The following is a 24,439-nucleotide window of genomic DNA, read 5'->3' as shown; positions in this document are numbered from 1 at the left end:
TTCTGTAGCTCAGGAAAAATTTTATATCTTGATCTGGGTCCCAGTTACACAGGACAGTATAGAGGCAAAAATTCAATGAACTGAATACCTAAGTATTTGAGTGATGTTGGAAATTTTTAACTTCTAAAACATGAAGATAATCTCTATGGTTTGTCTGTTTCTGTCAATCTTTAATGAAATAGTAAATCCAAATTTTAAAACACTTCATTAAATGCAATGATAAATGTGCAAACACCTCTGCTAAGATATTTTTTGCATAAAAAAAGAAAATTCATATATCTTTATGGATATTTGTTCTTTTGTTAAGTAAAAATAGCAGAAATAATAAATAGTAAAATTAAAGACAAACTATAATGCATTAATTTCTATCAGCAAATTCTGTTGAAAGAATTTATTGAAGATTTTAAAACACAAAAATTAGAAAGGTGCGTAATAGGGGATATTTGCTATACAGTTGCAAACAAAATGAGTTTTGTTTTAGAAACATATCAGTTTATGGTGTTTACTAAAATTTGTTTCAATATGTTGTTTGGAAGCTATTAAAGAAAATATATACTAAAGACATATTCTCAGTATTACATGATTTTATTAAAGATGATGTTTTGTGGGAAAACAGTGCAAATGTGACCACATCAGGGATGGTTGCTTTAACTGAAACTTTTTATAAAAGGGCTGAGGTTGGAATTCACAAAAAACATTACAAATGAAGGCCACTCCCCGTATCGTTCAGAAGTACAGAATTACATACACAGGAGAATTGGAAGCCAATAATACACAAAATGATATAAAAGATCATCGGTATGGTTAATTTAATACAAACAAGGTATTTCAAATGTGGGTACATCGCTACATGATGCTATCATGCCAGGTGATGACTTCAGGAAACAAGTGCTATTTTTTGGCTGACCTTTCCTGGAGTGACCAGTGGCATTCAATACTACGGGTATGTAATAGGTAAAATTTAAGAAAGAAAGAAATTTTATCCATACCTTCAAGAAAATGTGCTGTTTTGAATAATGAACTAGAAATTAACTGCTTTGGAAGGAAATGTGTTACAAAGATAATTTGAAGACAGATGTTTTTAGATGTTTCCAACATGTTGTGCTTTTTGAATTTGTTGGAAAGAATATGGGTGGCCACAATACATCCTCTTTAAACGTATGTATATATTTAACATTTTAGAAGCAAAATTTCTATCTACCAAATGAAATATGTAATTGAGTTTTGACCCCAATTATTAAAAATGTAAAACTGCATTATCATTTAATAGGTAAAGAGTTTCAGTTTTGAAAGATGAAGAAGTTCCAGAGATTGGGTGTGTAAGGGAGAATATACTTAATCTCATTGAACTTTATAGCTAAAATGGTTAAGATGATAACTTTTATGTTGTATTTTATCACAACTAAAATAATAAAAGATTACAATGCCTTCTAAATCAATTTCAATAACACCTGAATAATTTCAAAGGAGATGGAGAATTACTACCTGCATTTTGTTTAAAAAAATTTTTGATCAGTTGATGGATTGGACTGAAAAATAAAAGTCACAACTCACTATGGCCAAGGATTCCTGCCTGCCATTTGGAATCAATCATCTTTTAAAATTACCTTACACCTGAATGTTTATTTATTTTTCAGTGCTTGGGATTGAACCCAGGGGCCTCTCACATGCTAGGCAAGCACTCTACTGAGCTATATCCCAGCCCCTGAGTAGTTATTAAAACCAAGTCTTGGGGAATGGGCTTGTGGCTCAGTGGTAGAGTGCTTGCCTAGCACATGTGAAGCACTGGGTTCATTCCCCGGCACCACATAAAAACTAACTAAACAAAATAAAGATATAAAAAATATATATTAAAAAAAACCCAAATCTTCAAGTCAACTGAACTTAGAAGCAGGCTTTCACATTACAGTATTAGAGCAGTAAATCAATTTTAAAAAGTAAAACATTTTTAATCACACCACTCTAAAATATTACTAATGAAATATTTAGTGATAAAGAAATTTTTGTGTTATTAATTAATAAAATAAAATTAGTTTTAAAGAGACGTATTTCCTTTATCGCTCATCCTTTTGAAAGTCAGTTGAGTGTCTCTTGTCTGAAATCATGGGGCCAGAAATGTTTCAGATTTTGGAATATTTGCATATATGTAATGAGATATTTGGGAGAGGGGACCCAAATTGAAACAGGAAGTTCATTTGTGTTTCATCTACACCTCAGACACATAGCCTGAGGTAATGCTATACGGTATTTTAAGTGCTTGCTCTCTCCTCCTTATCATCATGGTGTGTACATTTGACCTCATTCCTCCCCATGTCTTCTCACAGTACTTTCAGGAACAAGTCATTTCTGCCCAAGAGACAAAAGCAAAATCGTCTCAGTCTCCCACTGGATTCAGATGAAAACTATTCATAAAATCAGGTACAACTCCAAACAGAGGCCCCAGAGAAGAACCAAGCTGGTGTGTAAGGAATTGCTCATGAGATGGCAATCATTCTGCCACATCAAGCTGAAGGGGTCTCCATTATCTGGACAGGACATGGGTTATTAGGAAAAGAATGTTTTTCTTTTTGTTTCCATGCTCTGCTCTAGTAGGTTGGTACTGTGATAAATATGTGAACACTTTAAAAACCACTTTCAGAGCTAGGTGTGGTGGCACATGCCTGTAATCCCAGTTACTCAGGAGGCTGAGGCAGGAGGATCATAAGTTCAAGGCTAGTCTGGGCAACTCAGCCAGACTCGGACTTAAAATAAAATTTAAGGGCTGGGGATGTAGCTCAGTGGTTAAGCACCTCTGGGTTCAATCCCCATACCCTCAAAAAAAAAAAAAGAAAGAAAAAAATGAAAAGAATGAAACAATTTCATGGTATGGAATTTACCACTTGTGGTGTCATGTCCAGGATCAAAAAGTTTTGGGATTTGGAACGTTTTAAATTTTCAGGTTAGAAGGCGTTCAACATGTATTATAGCAGGATGTGATATAAATTTGTATGTTCTGTTCCCTCTGACCCACCTAGGTCATATGAGTGGACCAGACACAGTTGACACGCATGAGTCCTGGGACTTTCGTGGATGTTCCTCGTGGTCTGACCGCTCACTCCAGCGAGCAACTGCCTCTCTCCGCCTGAGGGTCTTTTGTGGCTGCAGGTAGGTATCCCACCAACTCAGATGCATGATGAGAGTGCTGCAAGCGTCAGCAAGCCCCTACAGCACTCTTCAACCCACCAGGGCAGAGGCTGGTGCTAAGCACCTCGTCCCTCACTCCAGGTAGCATACCTCTGCCATGTGTTCTGGGTGGTCTCTTAGAGCCTCCCCAGCAGAACTGAGCTCCAGTTGGCTGCAGCAGAAAGTAAGCCATGGGTATGCTGCTTAGTGATGCCCATTCCAGTCTCTCTTCCCTACTCTCTGCCTTTACCTCTCAGATGAACTCCTTGCATCCAAACTCTGTCTTTTAGGGTGAACTAGGACAGAGTTAGATTTCCATGTCATATTTTTTTCAGCCCTCAGTACCTCTTCTTCATTGCAAGAGATGATTTGAAATAATATTATTTATAATTCCTCTTTTCGTGTCTGTCACTCTCATAGATTCTAAACTCCCTGAAAGCAGTTTTGCTGATCACCAAATTCACAGGTTCCAGGACTCTGCCTGACACCTAGTAAATGCTCAGTAGTTACCTAAGCAATGAGAAGATGAAAGACTGGGCGTGGTAGTAACAGGTCTCCAGTCCCAGCTAGTCAGGAGGCAGGAGGATTCCTTGAGTCCAGGAGTTCAAGGCCAGTGTGGGCAACATAGTGAGACCCTGTTTCTAAAACAAGAAAGAAGGAAAAAAGATGAACAAATTACTTGGGCCCTAGACTGTGTCTGATTTCATCCACTGTCTTCCTGTATGATTTGGGACAAGTGACAACATGAACTTTCAAAGCCCCAATTCCCTCTATGTAAAATGACCCTAATAATGTTGACCACCACCCCCCAAGGCTAATAGAGGATGAAATGAAATGAGGTATGAAAGAATTTAGTAGATAATGAGCACTCAATGGCAACCACTGTCATCATCCTTAGGTCTAAAATAGACCTGCGTGATGGAGGACCCCAAGAAGAAAATGGACAGTGTCCAGAGGTCAGAGACTTAGGAGAGACAGACAGCAGGAGGCAGATACACTCTGGAGATGCTAACACCTGTTGTGGGGTGGTTTCTTCCTAGTCCTTGCTCTTTTGGTGGGACATGACACTGAAGTGATCTTGGATGAATGGGACATCCTTGGTTGACATCAAAAAGAATTTCATTGTGAGTGATCTCCTCTGATTGGGGGCCAGAGTCTCCATCCCAGGGGACAGTGCAGCAAGGGGGTTGGGTACAAAGATCAGAGGGGAGACTCACCCCCATACAGAACAAGGGAAGCTTGCCCATTTTCCAACCCCTGGGGTGTTCCTGAATGTGGGAAAAGACTCAGTGGCTTCTCCCTCAGCTCTGGGCACATTTAATGGCAGGAAAGCAACACCTGAGAATTTGTCCAGTGAACGTTCTCAAGCTTGACTGTTTGAGAAGTGACCAAAGGTCCATGACATCTAATAATTTGCCAATTTGTTCAGGCACCAGCTTGAATTGCATCAGATTGGTGAAAGGAACAAATCATCACGTAGTTTGTGACCAAACAATCACAACAGTCTGACATCCACCAAGTGCAGATTTGTAAGGTTGTCTTGATAGTTGTTTGTGTGGTGATGCCCATTAAGGGTCTAGAGGAATTTTTAGTTCAGTTAGTTCAGTAAGATTTCATTGCATTTTCACATTTATATGTCATTATCCTGTAATAACACATATGTACATGTATGCTTATTTGTGTATATTATGTTGTTAGGACATTTTATTAGCTATTTGTTTTAGTCACCTTTTTCCTGTGGCAACCAAAGGATCAGGATAAGAACAATTTTAGAGGAGGAAATGTTTATTTGGGGCTCACGGTTTCAGAGGTCTCAGTCCATAGACTGCTGACTCCATTGCTCTGGGCCCAAGGTGAAGCAGAATTCTTGGTGAAAAAGCGTGGTGGCGGAAAGCAGTTCAGGGTACGGCTACCAGGAAGCAGAGAGAGACTGCTCCACTCAACAAGGACAAAGCATAAACCCCAAAGGCATGCCCTCAGTGGCCCACCTCTTCCAGCCATACCCTGCCTATTTATAGTCACCCCCAGTTAATCCTTTCCAATGGATTAAGGCACTGATTAGGTTATGGTTCTCATAACCCAACCATTTCACCTCCAAACTTCCTTGCATTGTCTCACACAAGAGCTTCTGGGGGACACCTCATAAGCTAAACCATAACACTATTTTATTTATTTTATTATACATTACGTTGTTAAAACAATTTGCCGCAACAGGACATTTGGGACTTTCTAGAGACCGTCAGACACAATCCTTATGGAGAGCAAGGTTTTAGTCTGTCATTTAAAATTAGCTAGTTTGACTTGAATCAGGAAGAGTGTTGGTCCCTTGTGTAACTGGACAGTTCTGGTTAGACCTTCTCTGCCTGTTTGACTTGGAAGTGCCTTTCATGGCAGAAATGTTCACTATTAGTTTTGTCTCTACCCTATTTCTGATTGATGGTGCTACAGAGCCCGGGTGAGATAGTCTTCTGTTGTTCTTGCTTGCCCAGCATTCTTGCCTCCTTTAATAAAGAGAACCATGAGTTTTCTTTTAGGGAATCAATTCTCTTTAATTTCCTTAGGCCTGGCCAATGAAGGTCAAAAAAGAGGTCAGTGAGAGAACCAACCTGAGAATAAAGCCAACACTGCTGAGATCAGGATAAGACCAAATTCAGATTATGTCATTAATCTCCTGGATCAAGCTATGCCTGAAGCTGGACCTTTCCCTGTCGGTTTTGAGAGCAAATTGCACCTCTTTTTTCTTAAACCAGTTTGGGTTGTATTTCTGTCTTTCACAAAAACAGAAAGAAGTCTGACTTAGACTTCTTAAGAGCTTAAAAGGGCTCCACGTGGGTTGGGATTTAAGCAGATAATCAGGAGACTGAAAGGTAGTTGCTGACCACTGAAACTTATATCTATGTGTATAATCAGTTTCATGTCACTGCTTTCTATAGCCACTACAAGGACAAAGGGAGAGTGGAAAGAAGTTCATATTGAGAAGTCAATTGTAACTTCCCTCCCAGGAAGGCCTTTCAGCTCACTAGTCATACTGTTTTTTTTCCCTCCCAAGCTGTTTATAGTCAAAAGGGCACATGCTTCTCATCAGATGCTTCCTGGCCCTGCCACATACCAGTTGTGGGACATCAGGTAACTTATTTAACTCCGATCTGAATTCCTTGTACACACCAGCATTTTATCTACATCCTAGATTTCCTAAGAATTCAAGTGCATATATAAAGAGCCTAAAATAGTTTATAGAACTGACACCCCAAAAAAGATAGCTGTTTATACTGCTAACCAGACTTTGAGCCCTTAATAAGTGCAAGGCTCGGGGATAAGGGTTTTTACAGGCTTTTTTTTTCATTGAATCCTCCCCACAAACCTGGGGGGTTGTGCCCTATTGTGTTCCCCATAGGTGACTCTGTCGAAAGTCACCTGCACATGAAGAAATCATCAAATCCTCCTAACAGCACGAAGGGTTTAAGGGCTGTGCAACTCTGTCCCCCAAGCCAACGCTCCCTGTTGGGTGTGCTACCCCTCTGAACAGGGGCCATCCTTAGGTTGATGGTGGTACAGTGTGATATTCCTTGGGCTCCACTTGCTTCAAGGCATACAGAGATCAGAATCCAGGCAACTGAATGGAACCAAATCAAGGAATGGGGAGTGTTTGGAGAGAATTTCCATATGAAGCACAGAACAAGAATACACTCCATTGGCCAGAATGTCTGGGAAGGGACAAGGCAGTATAGTCACACTGCCATATTCCAGACCTTCACTAGGGACTTTCATGGATCCTGGGCTGGGGACTGGGCTCTAGGATGACAGCACAAATCTAGATGGTGCAGCTGCCATTGGAAGGGACAGTGTTGATTCTCACTGAAGCTGGCTCCTGGGAACAGCAGAGGAATTGCCAAGGAGAGGAAGCCTGTCCTCTGGGAATATAAGACACAAGTGCCATTAGGGGCTAAAGGCTCTTTAGGAGCAGGACATGGGATCAGTAGGAAGGATCAGCTTCAAAATAGGCAACTTCACTCAAGTGAATTAACTGGTTCACATCTGTAGAGTCAGTTGTAATCAACAGACAATGACCAGAAAATGAGGATCTACAAGATATCCTTCCTGAAATTTTCCACAGAAATATGCTATGTATTCAGCTAAGTAAACTCTTGGAAACCTGGAAACCTCTTCCCCACCTAAAAAGAAGAAACAAACAAACTGATAGAGCAGCTTTTTAAAAAAATATTTCGTGAAAAAGAAAAATATTTCTTGAATTTTATTCAAACTTTTCTTTAAAGAAAAGGGGGGGGGGGTGGTAAGGTAAACATGAAACTGTCACTCCAGTAACTCTTTCAAAAGTTGTCTATAATTGTGTGACTTGGAAAATTAATTTCTTTCCAGATGAAGAAACCCGAAGCAGGTCTTTCCAGTGAAAATTGTTGGTACCCTCCTCAGGAGGCAGATGGAACAATGGGAAGGGGCGGAGGAGCTTGTAGGATGTGCCCACAAAAGAGTTGCCTGTAATTTGCCTAAAATAGAAAATAATAGCTAGCAACAGCTTCCACGCCTGGCAGGGCCCACTTGGACTTGATGGAGCAACAAGTACCTCTTCAGAATGCTACCCTAGAGCTTCTTTGGAGACATGCAAGAGCCCCGGAGGCGGTTAAAGCGGAAGCTGGCGCCTGTCCCACCTCCTGGGGTAAGTTCACCCACGACACTGGCCTCTTAGTGCGTTTGCTTTGTTCAGTTGAGGAATCCCAATCAGTTACTTTTGTTTTGTTTTGGTTTTTACCGTCTCTGGAGAATGATACATATTACATGAGCTTTACTCAGGAGTTACTGGAGAGGTAATGCGCTCTTCATCACCAAACAAGCCCTGGCGTTTGGGAAGGACCCGGGTTCCCATCCCAGCTTTATCTTTACTGTCTGGGTGGCTTTAGACGTTCTGAGCTCCAGATTACATGGTGGTGATTCTTATCTTGCTAGTATGGGGTGAGGATCAACAGTAAGGTTGTGCAAGGGCCAGCCTGCGGTGGCTTAGCGCTTAGAAACCTTCGCTTCCATCCTCAGGCCACTGAAAGGCAGGTGGCTCGCTCCACACCACCAGGCTCACCTGAGAGGCTGGAAAAGCGAGGGAGAAGGAAGGAGAAGAGAGGAAGAGAGGAAAGGGGGTGGGGGAAGACGACAGTAAGCCTTCCAGATGGTACTAATCCCCACATGGTACCTTATTAAGACACCTCTAGAAACTTGCGTCCCAACGGCAAGGCTGGCTTCAAAACCGATTCCCGCCTGCCACCGCGCACTCTCAAATGGTGCGCAGGAAACCGACCAGGCAGTCACACCCTCACACCGCAGCACATTTTCCCATTTGGGAAGCCTGAAGCTTCCATCAGCGAGGTTTTGTTTTCCTCTTTTCCTCCTCCTTGCTTTCGCGTGCCGCCCCGCTCCCCGCCTCCTCCTCTTCCCCGCTCCCCACCCACACAGACAAAAGAACAGCCCCTCCGCCGGAGGTGGCGGGACCGCGGTTGTTTACCAGCTCGGCATCTCCCCAGGCGCTGCCCGGCGCCGCCACCTACCGGCGGGAGACGGAACCGCGCCCGCGGGTGCGGGCCAGCGACTGCGGGCGGATGACCCAACGCCGCAGGCATCTGAGGATAACCTTTCCCCTTTCTTTCCAAGACCAAATAAGGGGGCTCTTCCCTGTGCGTGCTGGGCCTGTGGCGGTTAGGCCAAGGGGCGTGGAAAGGAGGATCCGGGAACGAGGCTGACAGTCGGCAAAACAACCCACCACATTGTTCCCGCAGCGCCCGGCCTCCTCCCTGCTCCCCGCGGGCTCGGCGGGTGCCGGGGCTGACGCTCCCTGCAGCCGCGGGCGCGGAGGGCTGGGCGGACAGGGCTGCCGGCGGATCGGGACCACCCCGGACCCCTGGGGCATCGCCGTCAAGCCTCCCACACTCCCCCCGAAGAAGCGAAGGGCAGGGTGTCCGTGGGCCCCTTGGGTGCTGCCCCGCCCCGCCACTCGCTGCAGACCTTCCAAGCCGGATGGGCGGCAGAGCCGGCCAGACCCGGGACCCCGGCAGGGGCGGCGGGCGCAGCGCGAGGGGAACCAAGCCAGGCTGCCAGGCCTCGGAACCCTGGCATCACCCCCGAGGGAGGGAGTCACTGTGGTTGACAGTGTTTGGTAACCACAGAAACCGAGATTTGACCTATATTTTCGAACATGGCCTAGACTTCAGCTTTCCTTCTAGAAATCAAAGTGAAAGAGCCTGACTTGACTGACTGGTAATGTTCCTCTAGCTTGACATTCCAGAATGCCACCCAGGAGGTTGGTCAAGGCAGGAAACCTGGCGGGCTGGTTCGTGGATTGCTTGTGAGGGTCCTGGTGGCTTGAGGCAGGAGGCAGTGGCTGTTCCCACTGTCTCCTGCCGACCGCAGGAGCCTCCTGCCCACCAACGGTTGGTACATTTCTGGAGGGCAATTGGATGATATGGATTGGTATTTTAAGTATGTGTGCCGTTTGACTATTTCCACTTGAAAGTGTTTTTCCTAATAAGGTCCTAGGAAGGGTGCCCCAGGACAAGACATTATATAGAGAGTATGATTACAGCTCTGCCTAGGACTGTAAGCCTTAATTGAGCATTTACTATGTGCTAGACACTATTTAAAATATTTTACAAATACCCTCATCATCCTTCCGGTGGGTATTAATACATTCATTTACTTATTTTGGTACTGGGGTTTGAACCCTGGGGTGCTTTAACACTGAACTACATCTCCAACCCTTTTTATTTTTTATTTTGAGGCAGGGTCTCACTAGGTTGCTTAGGGTCTTGCCAAGTTGGTGAGGTTGGCCTTGAACTTAAGATCCTTCTTCCTCAGCCTCCAGAATCACTGGGATTACAGGCATTTGCCACTGCACCAGCTTAATACCTCCATTTTATAGAGACAGAAACTGCTATCAGAGAGGATGGATTTCCATGTATCATCACTACAGCCATCAAAAGCATGGCCAGGATTTATGTTCAGGCTCTGGGGTTCCAGAGTCTGCACCCTTGACCACAACACTAAATGTTTATCAATGGGGATTTGATTAATTTGGAATATATCTGTATATTCCAAATTCACTTAAGTGGTGATGTAGATTGGGAATAATTGGCAGGGGGAAATGTCCATGACATATTGTTGAGTGAAAACAGCTGGCTACGCAACACTGCATAACTGGATCCTGTGGCTGTGTAGAGTGTGCTCACAGCAGTGCTAACTTGTGGTCCCCATTAGGTGGTAGAATTTCAGGTGGCTAATTTTATGGGTATGTTTTCTGTATTGTTGAACTCTTTTTGCTAACACTGCCAAGCAAAGTGTGCAAAACCCACTTTCTCCATGAAACCTCCCCTGAACTTCAAAGTTGAAAGCTATGCGTCCCCACGCTCCTTACAAGTGGGAACTTGTGGGAACAGTTATTCAGCTATATGAGCACACACCCATGTTGCTGGCTAAACTGTAAACTCAGGAAGGGAGGCACAGATTGTTTTGCTGCTTTCTTTGCGGTGCTCAAACATTTAGCTATAGATTGATATGACCCAATGATGATGGAATGATCCACAGAAGTAATAACATAATTAGTTGTTTGATGTCTGCCTTCAATTAGCTAGATGGTAAATTCCTTGAGGACAGAGATGTGTCAATCTTATTCATTTCCATAATCTGACACTAGGGCAGTATCTGGCTTGTAGTAGATGCTCCATAAATGTTTGCTGCCTGAATGAGCCCAGACAGCTCTGCTCCAGCGCAGCCCTTCTTGAGAAATCAAAATGAGAGTTTCCTCCCTTTTCTCAGGGGCCTTAGTAGTAATTGACTCTGGTTAACAGCAGAAAAGGAAAGCTCTTAAAATTGATGGGAAGACAGGAGAAGACTTGAAAATTGGGCAGGAAACAAAGGAAGTCAGACAGGAGGAAGACCTGGCGGAAGCCATGTGAGAGAAGGGCAACTGGTGGGAGCACTGCCATCCCTTGCCCCCGAAACGTGCTCCTGCTATGGCCAGATGCCACTGCAGTAAGTGTATGCTGTCTTGTCCCTGTGTCTTGAATCAGTTGTCTGAGAGTTAAGGCCTCTGATGGGACCAGCCGGCCAGACCAAAGTAGTGTGCCTAGTGGTGTGCTGGTGAACATTTAAAAACCTGCCTTCCAGAAGGAAAAGCCCTGATTTGTAGCATTTGCTGGCTGCTATGGCAATAACATTGATGCTCTGACAGATTTTTATCTGTCTACCATTTAACGACCAGCTCAACAAATTCCTAAGAATTTAAAAATTGGTGGCATTGGGCTGTTGAGTCATGCTCCAACATCACATAACCCTGTTGTGTGCATCCTGATGACTGAGATTCCCACAGTGGGAAAAATGCTGGAAAGGAAGTACAGTGGGATGCCAGGTAGCCCCTGCCTCCAAAGAAAAACAACACATGTCCACAAAGCAATCCAGAGCAGTATAGCAGGGTCATTAACTGACCCATAGGTTAATATGCTACCTGCTATTTGTTACCAGGAGCTTTTACAGGTAATCCCTAAAGGAAGATGACCGATAGACTCTACAAGGGGACCTAATGGGATCATGGTGGGAGACATGCTTAGATCTGTATCCTCCAGACCTCTGGCAGTGTCCCTGCTGTATTTGTATGATCAGCCTTCCAAGAAAAAGAACCAGCCCTGAATATCTAATAAATAGTCGTGAAGCAGGAAGGCCTTCTCCAGGAGGGGTTTACCTCTTTTGCCAGGTCTCGAGTCCAAGGGCCAGAATAAATATAGCAATGGCTACTATTGTGTCCAGAGAGTTTTGTACACGTGCCAGGCAGGGTTTAAAACTTAATCCTTTACCTAGGCAACTTTTCTGACACTAGGTCTCTAGTGGACAATCCCTCTGAGATTTGAACACAGGCAATCTGATGCCAATGTCCATGTTATTGATTATGAAGCCATCCTGACCTGCCCCATTTGTGGCCATTTGTGGTTGTCTTTGAGTGAACCACATGGCATGCCTACATTTTGGAAAATGGAGATCCTGAAGCATATAGGCTAACATTAGGTTAAAGAGACTGCAGAGACAATGTGGTCAGATTGACCTAGACTGGTATCTTGGATACCAGCTTCCTCCTTTGTAGAAATGGATATAGTGATGCCCAATCCTTAGTTGCAGAACTGTGGTGGAGGCTACATGAGATAATACACTGAGGGCACGTGACACCCCACATGTCATAGAACTGTGCATGAATGTCATTATGCATGTTTTGTGATAGTTTACATAAGGTGAATTAGTATGGGCATTTATTTATTTTTGACTTTGAAATTATTTCTCAGACCTCATTTAGAGACATTCATTCATCAATTTACAGGTGAAGACATCAAAATGTGATGTCATCATCACATTTTGGAGCTCATGAAGCAGCAACCATCATGGATATCATCATAAAAGCAATATGCTTTTCATTTCACATTTTCCCTCAGGGTTGTCCTTTCCTGGCTGTGCATGATGTTTCAAGTCAAGCCTGTGAACTTTCTGGTCAGGCTTAGGGACACAGATGATAGCAGAGACAACTTCCGTTCTAGGAATGAAATGTGCAGTGCTAGATGATAACCAGAGTCTCTGCTACCATCCACAGAGACAGCTGCTCATCCTCTATTGTGGAATCTACTGCAGGTGAGAGCTGCTGCCCAGGAATGAGGAAGGGGAAGCAGTCATGGTCTTCCCTTCTACTCTTCCTTGACAGCTTGAAGAGGACTGTTTTAGTCAGTTTTGCATCACTGTAACTAAAAGACTGAACAGGAACAACTTAGAGGAGGAAAAGTTAATTTTGGCTCAGTTTCAGAGGTTCAGTCCATGGTCAGCCAACTCTATAGCAAAAGGGCATGGCAGAGAGAAGCAGTCCAGGACATGGCAGAGAGAGAGAGGGAGAGAGGGAGAGAGGGAGAGAGAGAGAGGGAGAGAGGGGGGGGGGGGAGAGAGAGAGAGAGAGAGAGAGAGAGAGAGAGAGAGAGAGAGAGAGAGCGCTGTGCTCACGAGGGACAAAATAGAAACCTCAGAATCACACCCCAGTGTCTTACTTCCTCCAGCCACACCCTACCTGCCTACAGTTATAGCCCAGTTAATACATGCCTATTGATTAAACCACTGATTAGGTTAAATTCTCATAACCTAATCATTTCACTCCTGAAGATTCTTGCATTGTCCCACTCATGAGCTTTGGGGGACACCACATATCCAACTCATAACAATGACAAATTTGGACTCTTCTCAGCTGAGTGAAATTCACAGTGTTTAAGAACCATCATGCAATGTCCTGTCTGAAGGGATGCCTGGTTGCTGGAATTGGAAGTAGGGATGGGAAAGAGGGGAGATGGAAAGGAGGCAGGGCATACTTGTTACAAGGGGAGTCCCTCTCTCAAGGCTTGGCAAGGGGCTTTCATAGGTTCTTTTGTGGCCCCCACTGGAATATTTGACTGCATATCTTAGGAGAAGGATAATGCATTTCCTCAGGTAGGCCAGCCTCTATTTTTGGTAGTCCAGTCCAAATAGATTTTCTGCTGGGATCCTATTGCCCAAAAGGGCCAGACCTAGTCCACGGGGAAAGATCTAGTCCATGTTTCTGTCCCAACAAATTGTGTGAATGTAGGCCACCCCGTGCAACAGCCCCTCTACCCCAGCTCTTCCCAGAGCTCAGGATTTCCTGAGCTGTTGTCACATACCAGCCCACTGGGTCCCCTCGACAGCCAGGGACACATGTTGAGTCCTCCATGTGGTCCCTTTGAAGCCCCTTACCTTTATTTGGGGGAAGGAAGGAAGCAGCTCCACTCCTCCCCTCTTGGGTGGGTGTGTTGGACTGTTTTCCATTGCTGTGACAGATAACTGAGGTGAACAACTTAAAAGGAAAAAACGTTTATTTTGGCTGGGGGTTTCAGAGGTTTTTGTTCATGTGTAGTTGGCTCCCTTGCTTTTGGGTCTGTGGTGAGGTAGAATGTCAGGCAAGGAGTGTGCAGTAGAGCAAAGCCGCTCACCTTATGGCAGCCAGGAAGCAAAGAGAGAGGAAGGGGTTGGGGTCCCAGGATCTCCTTCAAAGACTCAAAGGCAGGCCTCCAGTGACCTAACTTCCTTCTACTAGGCTCCAGTCCTAAAGGTTTCACCACCTCCCAAAAGTGCCATCATCTAGAGAGCAAGCCTTCAACATGTGGGCTTCTGGGGACATTCAAGATCTGAACTACAGCAGTAGGATGTGGTTTCTCTCAGCTCGGGCATCTCTAAGGAGAAGCTCTTTACAAATCACCTTTAATATCCAATGACCCAATTGTTCTGTACCCTCAAGTGGGTCCAGGTTTCAAGAGTCACGTCACTGGTTTTCCACCTTTGGGATGCAGGCTCTGTGTATGTCACTGCCTTGGTTTGCATCCTGCAAGAATTTACCTACTGAGTGATAATGGCAGGGGTCTGGGCCTGATGCTAATTTGCTAAATCAGACATTTAGGATTTAGGCACTTTTCTCTAAATTCATTAAAAAAGAAGAAGAAGAAGAAAAAGAACAGATAAAACATGTTGCAATCCTAATGCTTTTACTACCACATCATATAGGGAAGAAGGGACAATGGGTTGGTTCCTGGAAAAAGAGTGCAAGAAATGTCAATGCTCATTTTAATTATGATCTGGGATCTTATGATTAGCCAAGTTCTTATGTAGTAGAGAGTGAAGCATGATGTAAATCTGGAGGTGAACCTTTGACCCATGTTGAGCTCTCCTCATGGTCCCATTGAAGTCCTTACTCTTGACTGTGGCTACTGGGAAGAATGTACTTCCTCTGGCCCACCACCTCTGCTCTGTCTTTTGGTACCCTTGAGAGGAAGATTAGTCATCAGCCATTAACCATAACCAAATGGCTTCTTCTAACAGCCTGTCATCTCTCTACTTCCTGTGCAGTCTGCATGAGTTCAGTCCTGCTGGGTTAACAAATAACACCCTAATCTCAGTGGCTGAAAACAACAAAGATGGATTTCCTCATTGTGTTACAGGCTCACTGTTGGCAGACTGGGGGCTCTTCTGTGAATCACCCTCACTCCAGGACCTGACTGTCTGACAGAGCTGTTAGAATATTGCCAGTTATACAAGGAAAAGAGCTTAGCTGGCTCTTAAAGCTTCCACCAGGAAGTGCCACATCACATTTTATTGGTTAGAGCAAGTCACATAACTAATTCCATGTCATATGGCAAGTCACTTGTCTAACTCAAATCCTACCAACTACCCAAGAAAAGAATGGGAAATGTTTAATGAGCAGCATGCACTGAGGATTACACCAGGGCCTTTCTCTGAGCCTGTCAGAGCCATTCAGAGGACAACCTTTTACAAAAGTATGAAGGGATGGGGGTCAGAAATGGGTTAAATACTTTGAGATAAAAATAAAGGACCCAGAAGAAAGTTATACCTGTAAGAGTGGGTTAGTGGGCCCCATGGGTAGCTGAGAGGGTAAGTTTAAGAGAAATGGCTTGTGTAGATGGGTGGGAACAGAAATCAGAACCCAAAAAGAATAAGGAATGAGTAAGGAAATTCTCACTGTCACCTCCTTGACTTCTCTGGGTACCCAACAATGAGGCTTTCTTTGTAGGTTTAGTAGATTCTGTTGGGAATCTCCAGGCTGGCTTCTATTTCCTGAGAATTTGGCACCTCCTGAGCCCAGGGAAGAAATTCTGACTTCCCTGCTTTCTAGACTTTCTAGATTTCTCTCTTTCTCTCTCTCTCTCTCTCTCTCTCTCTCTCTCTCTCTCTCTCTCTCTCTCTCTCTAGTACTGGGGATTGAACCCAGGAGTGCTTAACCATTGAGCCACATCCCCAAACCATTTTTATATTTTATTTAGAGACAGGGTCTCACTAAGTTGATTAGGGCCTTGCTAAGTTGCTGAGACTGACTTTCAACTGGTGATCCTCCAGCTTTACCTCCTCAGCCACTGGGATTACAGGTGTGCACCACTGTGCCCATAGATTGCCCTCTATGACCCTTCCAGGCATGTGCTAAGCCCCTAGTGGGGCTTCTCCCTTCCTTTCCCTTAAGGGAAATGAATTTCCCTTAAAAATGGATTTCCCTTAAAAATATATTAAAGATTTCAAATAGTCAAAAGTAGAGACACTAGTACAGTGGACTCCATGTGCACACCATGAAAGACACTTTGTGCAAGTACACTGTCATAATTGGACCATCATGCTAAACCCTGCACAAACTTGGCCTTTTCCTATCTGCACAATAAACCTTATTATTTGTCTAATTTTATAGATGAGGAAATTGCAACTCAGAGAAGTTAAATGACTTGGCCAAGGACATACAGCTAGTGAGGGCAGATAGTGAGGGCAGAGCCCATGTCAGGGCCACTGGAGGGCACTACAGCCTCAAGGGTTAGTGGAGCTTGGATAGAGGCCATGGTGGGAAAATGGCACATCTAGCCCCGAGGTGAGCTTGGTTCTTCTACCAGACTGCTTTGTTATGAGTCAGGGACTCACTTATCAGACGCTAAGTTCCCAAGGAGGTATGATCATGAAATGGAATGGTGTGTGGGCTCGTGGACATTACTCCTGCCATTCACTCTAACATTCATTCCTTCAGTAGTGTTTTCCTGAGCACCAACTTTGCTCCAGCTCTGGGGATACAGAGAGAAGTGTGTCAGCCCTGGACCCTGTCCAGGGAGAACCCTGTCTCCCCAGTCAACTTACTGGATGAACTCAAATGCTGTAAGTGGGGACTCTGTGAAGATGGGGACATGGGCCCTGTACCATATATATACTCTATATTATTTTGTGGTTGGACATTTACATTCAATGTTATTATTGAGATATGATTTTTATTCCCTGTCATTTCATCTCTGGTCTTTAATTTGAATTAGTTTCTCCATTGATTCACTGTTCTTTTGCTGTAGTTCCTTCCCTTGCTGATTTTCACTTTTATTTTTCATTTCTTCTGCATGAAATATTATGTTTTGTAGGGCAGACTTTCTAGTTTTGAATACTTTTAACTTTTGTTTATCATGGAAGGTTTTTATTTCATCATTAATTATGAAGTTTAATTTTGCTGGTATGGTATTCTTGGTTGGCATCCATTTTCTTTCAGAGTTTGGTATGTATTATTCCAAGACCTCCTAGCTTTGAAGGCCTTGGGTAAGAGATCAGCTGAGATACACATTGTTTTCCCTCTAAATGTCACTGTCATTTTTCTCTGACAGCCTTCAAAATTCTATCCTTATTCTGTTAGGCATTTTCATAATAATGTGCTTTGGTGTGGGTCTGTTATAATTTTGTATATTTGAGGTTGGTAAGCCTCCTGTATTTGATTTTCCACTTCATTCTTTAGGTTTGAGAAATTTTCTGATGTTATTTTATTGAAAAGATTGTTCATTCCTTTTGTTGGTATCTCTAAGTCTTCATCTATCCCAATAAATCTTAAATTTGTTCTTTTCAGGTTATCCCATATTTCTTGCAAGTTCTGTTCATGATCTCTTTACATCTTTTCTCCGTGGTCAACTTTGTGTACAAGATTATATATTTTGTCTTCATTGCCTGAAACTGTCTTTCATGTGACTTATTCTGTTGGTGATGCTTTCAATTGAATTTTTAATTTGGTTTATTGATTCCTTCATTTCAAGGATTTCTACTTTTTTTCAGAAGCTCTGTCTCTTTATTGAAGTGATCTTTCACTCCTTGTATTTTCTCTCTGATTTCACTCATTACACCATCCTTTACTTTTCAGATCTGTTTAACTATGTGCATTCTAACCTCCTTCTCTGATATTTCTTCCACTCTGGTGGCAATGGATTCTCTTATTGGAGTATCTTGGTTTGTTTGGGGCAATTTGTTCCCTTGCTTTTTCACGCACGTTGTTTGTGTATCTACCAATCTGACTGTATGGATCTGAGGCTATAGAGTTTCTACCCTGTGGACTTATAGTGTCCCTGATGGATTCTAGTACCTCACTGTTTCAGGGGAGGTAAATAAAAACAACAACTAAGGCAAGCAATATATAGCATTAAACCAAATAGTTCCTACTATGATGTCTACAATGTTAATTATTACAATAAATAGAAATGATTTGATCAGTTATTGCCTACAATAAACACAATAAGTTTGCAAAAGTGTTTACAATTTCAAATGGTGGACAGGGAGAGAACATAATTGATATAGGATGTGATGATTATGAGACAAGAGGAGAGAAGATAGAAGTAAAAAAATTAAAGGAAGAGTGAAAGAGAGAACAATAGAGATTGGCTATAAGCAGAAGAAAAGAGAATCAAGGGCAACAGGCAAGAAAAAATGTATAAAATAAAATTTTTTAAAAAAATTAAAAATAAAAATAAAAGAATACAAAACAAATCTAAAATATACTAATCAAACATACTTGTCCTCAAAAATCTAATCCATGTCCTCAAGAAACTAATCCATGAAAATAACTGGCTTCAAAAATGCTAGAAATGAGAAAAAAAAACAAATATGAATATGCATAAATGTCCACATACATTAAGGTCTCAATTAACAGAGAAAATAATTTTTTAAAAAAAGGAAAAAAGAAAAAAGAAAAGAATATTTGATGAAAAGTTAAAGAATTCTTCCCATTGGAGTTCAAAAGATTCTCAGCTTCTCTTCTTGGCAGTTTTAGATGGTCATCTGGAGCGTGATCCTCCACCCTCTGGGTTGCTGGAGTGAGAGAGATCATTTCGTAGGCAGAATTCCCAGAGACAGAGTTTAGGCTTAGGTGGGCTCCAGACTCTTCACTGACTGCCAATTGGTCTGGAGATTTTAATTCAGCACACCCCCAGGGCCTAGAAATTGCTGATCTATGCTGGAAGGCCTTACCCCAGGGGTCTCCCCTAGGTTCCACTTGTGTGATGAGGGAGCCAGTTCTTAGTCCCCTATGTCACATGTGGCCCCCACATTTCCTGGTCTTGGGTTCAGTCTCCAAACTCAGTCTCTCCTGTCCCACCCTTCCAAATTCGGAGCCAGATGGGTCTCTCCCAGTTGGCCCTGCAAGCAGCCAGATTGGAGGGTGAAGGGTAGAGCCAGGTGGGTTTCCATGACCAGTTGTCCCCTGTGTAAATCTCTTTCCATGTTTGATTTTCTCCTGGTCACTAAAGCACAGTCTATATAATGCAGTGTGTGTTTACTCCACATGTACTTCAGGCCAAACTTGGGCTTCCCAGGAATTGGCTCCCTTAGCTGCCAGCACCCCCATCAAGTCTGCAGAATGGTTCCTTCCTTTGTCCTCCACACAGAGCCTGGAAAGATGGCAACTTCTTTCTGGCACAATGATATCATGCAGCATGCCTTTCAGGTCTGTTGGGCAGTGTCTTCCATCTCTAAGTGCTCCATCCCCAGACATGCCTCAGGACTCCTAAAAATGCATGTTTCTTTAATTCCCTTATCCCTTCACTTTGCTTGTGAAGGGACCACTTTGGCTGGTGCTTCTGGTCCAGCCATGGTAGCGGCTGTGCTGCTGGGGATTTCTTCCTTATTTTATTATATCCAACCTGCTGTGTCCCCAATCTGCTTAGAATGTCTGGTTTTAAATTCCAGTAAAGACCTGCCTTTTTGTTTTGGTCACCCACCTTGCAGAGAAGCTGCCTTTCTATTTCTTGGTTTCACACCACAGAGCAGCAGTTTCCGCCATCCTGAAAACCCCTCGTATTATGTGAATTTTACTTTAATATTTTAAATGGGCAGAATGAGAGTGCCTGCATGACAACAGTGTTGTGAACTGGGATGACTGGGGCCCACCTCCATGCCCAGGGGCAAGGATTATGTTCTAAGTATTGAACAACCCAGAGGCATAGGTGTTGGCCTATGAGGAGGGACATCGGACTGGTCAGAACTGAGTTGGCCAGGGTGCTGAAAACTGGTCTTGTATTGTTGCATTTTCATAAATAGATGCATGAACAGTCCTGGATAGCAGGTGCTCCCTGATCTAATGAAGGAAAGTTACCCAGAGCCACTGACCACTCAGCCCCTACTGACTAAAGCCCATCTGTGCTGCTGGTCACCAAAGGTTAGCAGGCGCATGTGAATGGACTCCACTCCTAACCCCCTTGCCCGCTTTTGTCCCTAATACAGCCTTTCTTACAAATACAGGGCCAAGACTATTGGGAAAATAACAAAAGTTTATTGATAAAACCAGATTCTCCTCCTGTGCTGAAAGCCAGCATCTTTTGCTCTGATGGCTATCTGCGAGAGATGAAGGAATAGTTTGCTCCTCCTGCTTTGGTGACAACCCTTCCTTAAGGACTTGCCATATTCAAAGTTCCCCCCAAAGAAACAATTATCCCACTGTACCTGCTGGAAGGGCTGAAATGTGAGCAAGAGCTTCACCCACAGCTGCTATGAATCCGCCTGAAGTAAATGAATCAGTTCTGTGCTTGTTACAGTCATGTTACAAAGCTTCATCTTTTAAGGTGGCAGCAAATGTCTTATAATATTAATGAGCATGATTCCAGAAAACAAAAATCTCTAGAAAGATTTTTTTGTTCTTCCAGAATGTTAGGCAGTCCACGTTTCATTACCCAGTGGAGGCTCACTCCCCTCTGCCTCTTCCATGGTATTAAAAACCAATTTGTTCCCCATGTGCATGTGTGGCTATGTGCTTAGACCACATGCAAGAAATTAGACAAAGACTGGAATTGGAATTGGGGTCAGATTGGTGAGAAAAAAGTGCTCTTGCTCTGTTTGAAGAAACCCACATGGAAAGACAAATTGCAGGGAGAAACTCTGACAGTCCTGTGAAGTATTAATGCATCACAATGGGAAGTATTTTAAATCACATTTCTCTAAATCATTTTCCTCATTTCACTGCTACCAGGAAATTGAGATATTCACATATGTGATCCTATGGTGTGGTGCTGCTGCTACATGATCTCTCCCTGGGAGAGATCACTGGGCTTAGGAAATGGTAATGAATCGTGTGGCACATGACTCTCTGAATATGCTATTATTCCACTGAAATTACAGATGAGAGGCTGAGTCATCAAAAAATTTAAGTGACCTCCTGGTGTCAACTTAGAAATCACTGGTGATGGTTTTGAAGGATTCTGCTGTTTGACTCTGGCTGATGCAGATTCGCTGTTTCCCAGGACTCAGTTTAACAGAAAAAAGGGGGAGCAGGATACTTCCTGAACCCCCTAGACTTTGGACATTTCCCCATTTGTGCGGGGGAGAAGAGGAAGTCTGGGTGTAGCCCCACAGAGACATAACCTTTGCTCCCGGCAAGGACCAGCACTCAAGGAGCACCCACCTGCTGTTCACTGGTCGTTGCCGGGAGCAGAAGGACCAATTCCAAATGACTAACACATGGCGGTGTTGCTCCAGGACTGCCTCAAAGGGGAAGGGAGGAAGGGAAAAGATTGATCAATGGGTACAGTTAGATAGAAGGAATAAGATCTGGTGTTCTGTTGCACAGTAGGGTGACTGTAGTTAACAACAATGTGTTGTTTATGTCAAAACAGCTAGAAGAAAAGGTTTTGGATGCTCTCACCACAAAGAAATGCTAAATGTCTGAGGTAGTGAATGTGCTAATTACCCTAAGTTGATCAATATACAATATATGTATTATATGGAAGTATCAAATTTTATCCCATAGTTATGTCGATTATTATGTTGCTATCAAGAACAATTTTTAAAAATAAAACATTTTTTTAAATTCCCAAACTTGTGCCTTACTGATAATGACCCTGAGAGGGATGTGGATGGGGAAGAAAGATGAATTTTATGCCCGTGCATGCACATATGCACACATATACACATGCTCTTATTTTGAGGCCAGGAGCTAGGAACAAGCTGGCTCTTTTTCAGAACTGCTGAGACAGCTCACATTTGTTTGAGCTCATATGGAGTCTGGACACCTTGGAGAGGGTGATGGATCCTGGAGAACTTGTTGTTTCAAAACTGGAAGGCGTTTATGTTTGCAGAATTTGGAAGCCTAAGTGCATCTTTGGGAAGGTGTCTCCTAGATTCTGGAAAAGCCCCCAAACAAATACCCAAACATTTAATGATGCAGACATCTGAAAATCTGGCCATGCAAATGCAGGGTCTTGAAAACAGAATGCAAACCACAGACTGCACCTAAACTTCTGATATGATCTGTTTGGCCTAAACAGTGTCTTAAAAAGAAATGGATTCACACCCACACACCTCTGAACATTTAGCACCGCGATACCTACATTTGTGCATGGCCCTCAGCTGTCCCTCTGGATGCGGCATGTTCTCCAGAGCGTCTCTCCTCCCATAGCCTCTGTACTGACCACAGCACCCCCAGCATGAAAGCTGAGTTTCAGCTGTCATTTATGGCTTCATTTGCACCATTGCTTTTCCCTATAGAAGAACCTACTTTCTTTGTATCCTAAATGAAATACATTAATGTTGCTCACTGGCTCCTTGAAGAGATTTGAGTTTCAATCCCTTGCTATAATAGATTATTTCTCCTGGAGGCAGATGCTAGTGAGGTTCCCTTTCAATAATGTTTTTCCTAAAAGAGGGATCTGGGCCACCTGCAGTATCCAACTGTTGTTTGTTTTTGAAAAAATATTAATAATAAAGCTAATATTTATTGAATACTTACTCAGTGCCTGGCAATTTTCCAAACTCTTTACATGAATTAACTTATGTAATTCTCACAAGAATATGCAGTGACTACAAGTCGTACTATTTTATAAAGGAAGAAACAGAGGCATAAAGAGCTCAAGAAACTTGTCCAACATCTCTCCATTAGGAAGTGGCAGAGCCAGGATTCAGATGCAAACCACTGGACCCCAGAGACAGAACAGTTAACTGCTAAGCTATCCTGCTATCCTGCCTGAGTGTGGCTTTCCTGAAGCAGTTTTCACATATTAATCAGAGAGGGAAAAATCTTCCCGATTGCACAAGTTTTACTAGTCAGGATGGGCCAGACCATGCTACAGTAGCAACCCTCAAATCTCAGTGGCTTAAAACAACAAAGGCTTATTTTTTGCTTATGCCACGTGATTACTGAGGGTCAGCTGATGTCATTGTGGTCCTGGACAGATGAAGCTGGCCCATCTGGAGCATTGCCAGTTACCAGGGCAGAGAGAAAGGGAAACAGCCATTGAACATCAGCTCTTAAAGGCTTCTTCTAGGAAGTGGACCTTATCATGGCTGCTCAGGTTTCATTGGTCAAGCAAATAATGTGACCATGCCCAAACCCAGGGGACCTGGGGCAACACAAGCCTCCTGCAAAGAGAGGAACTGGTGAAACACATATAGGAGAGAAGATGGAGCTGATCTGCAAGAGCAACACTCATGAGTCTCGGGGAACAAGCAAAGCTATTTGGGGCCCAGAGGACAAAGTTTGCATGGAATTAGGAAAGGGTTTTTTCTCTCTACCTCTGTTGCAACTCTCTCCATAGGACTGATGGTTTTAGAAAACTCAGGAGGCCCACCTATAAAAGATGTCATCATGGAAAAAGGCATATTCTAATGACCAGAGTCTTTGCATATGCTGTTTCCTCTGCCCAGGTTTCTTTTCCTTGCCCCACGTCCAGACCTACCAAGTTCCTATTCATGCTTCATATCTCAGCAAGAAGTTCAATTCCTCTGGGAAGTCTCACACCTGTTACTGGATTAGACCCTCCTGTTATTCTTCACAGTACCCTGGAGATTTACTTTTCGACACTTATTAAAGATTATTCTTGTGGGCTGGGGGTGTAATTCAGTAGCATATGTTTAGCATGGACAAAGTCCTTGGTTCAATCCCTGGGACACAAAATTTATTCCCATATGCTAATTTATAAAATGTTATGGTTTGGATGAGTTGCCCCCACAAAGTTCCTGGAATATTCAGAGGTAAAATGATTAGATTATGAGAGCTGTAATCTAATGGGTCCATCCTAGTTTGAATGGCCTGAGTGGTAACTTTAGATAGGTAACTGGGGTGTGGCTGGAGGAGGTGAGTCCCTGGAGGCATGTCCTAGGAGAGTTGTTCTTCCTGTGGCCCCTTCCTTTCTCCCTCTCTCTGCTTTCTTGCTGCCGTGAGGGAAGCAGTTTCCCTACTGTGCCCTTCTGTTTTAGTTAGCTTTTTCACTGCTGTGACTAAAAGACCTGACCAGCACAACTGTAAAGGAGGAAAAGTTTATATAAGGGCTCACAGTTTCAGAGGTCTTAGTCCATAGAAGGCTGGCTCCAATCCTTGGGGCTCAAGGTGAGGCTGAACATCATGGCTGGAGTGCAGTGGAGGGAAGCAGCTCACATCATGAACAGGAAGCAGAGAGAGAGAGAGATAGAGACTCCACTT

General features: G+C 43.4%; 1 long non-coding RNA gene across 1 annotated transcript; it reads right to left on the bottom strand.

Moving 5' to 3' along the window:
- Nucleotides 1-388: 388 nt before the first annotated feature.
- On the bottom strand, nucleotides 389-8,565 carry LOC306653482. Its single transcript, XR_013761732.1, has 3 exons — nucleotides 8,363-8,565; nucleotides 3,673-3,803; nucleotides 389-2,346 (listed from the first exon to the last, which is right to left on the bottom strand). It is a non-coding gene; the product is annotated as an uncharacterized lncRNA (long non-coding RNA).
- Between the last annotated feature and the right edge of the window lie 15,874 nt (nucleotides 8,566-24,439).

Source organism: Sciurus vulgaris (genome assembly GCF_902686455.1).
Source record: "Sciurus vulgaris genome assembly, chromosome: 2".
NCBI lineage: Eukaryota > Metazoa > Chordata > Mammalia > Rodentia > Sciuridae > Sciurus > Sciurus vulgaris.
This window is presented reverse-complemented; position numbering and strand designations above follow the sequence as displayed.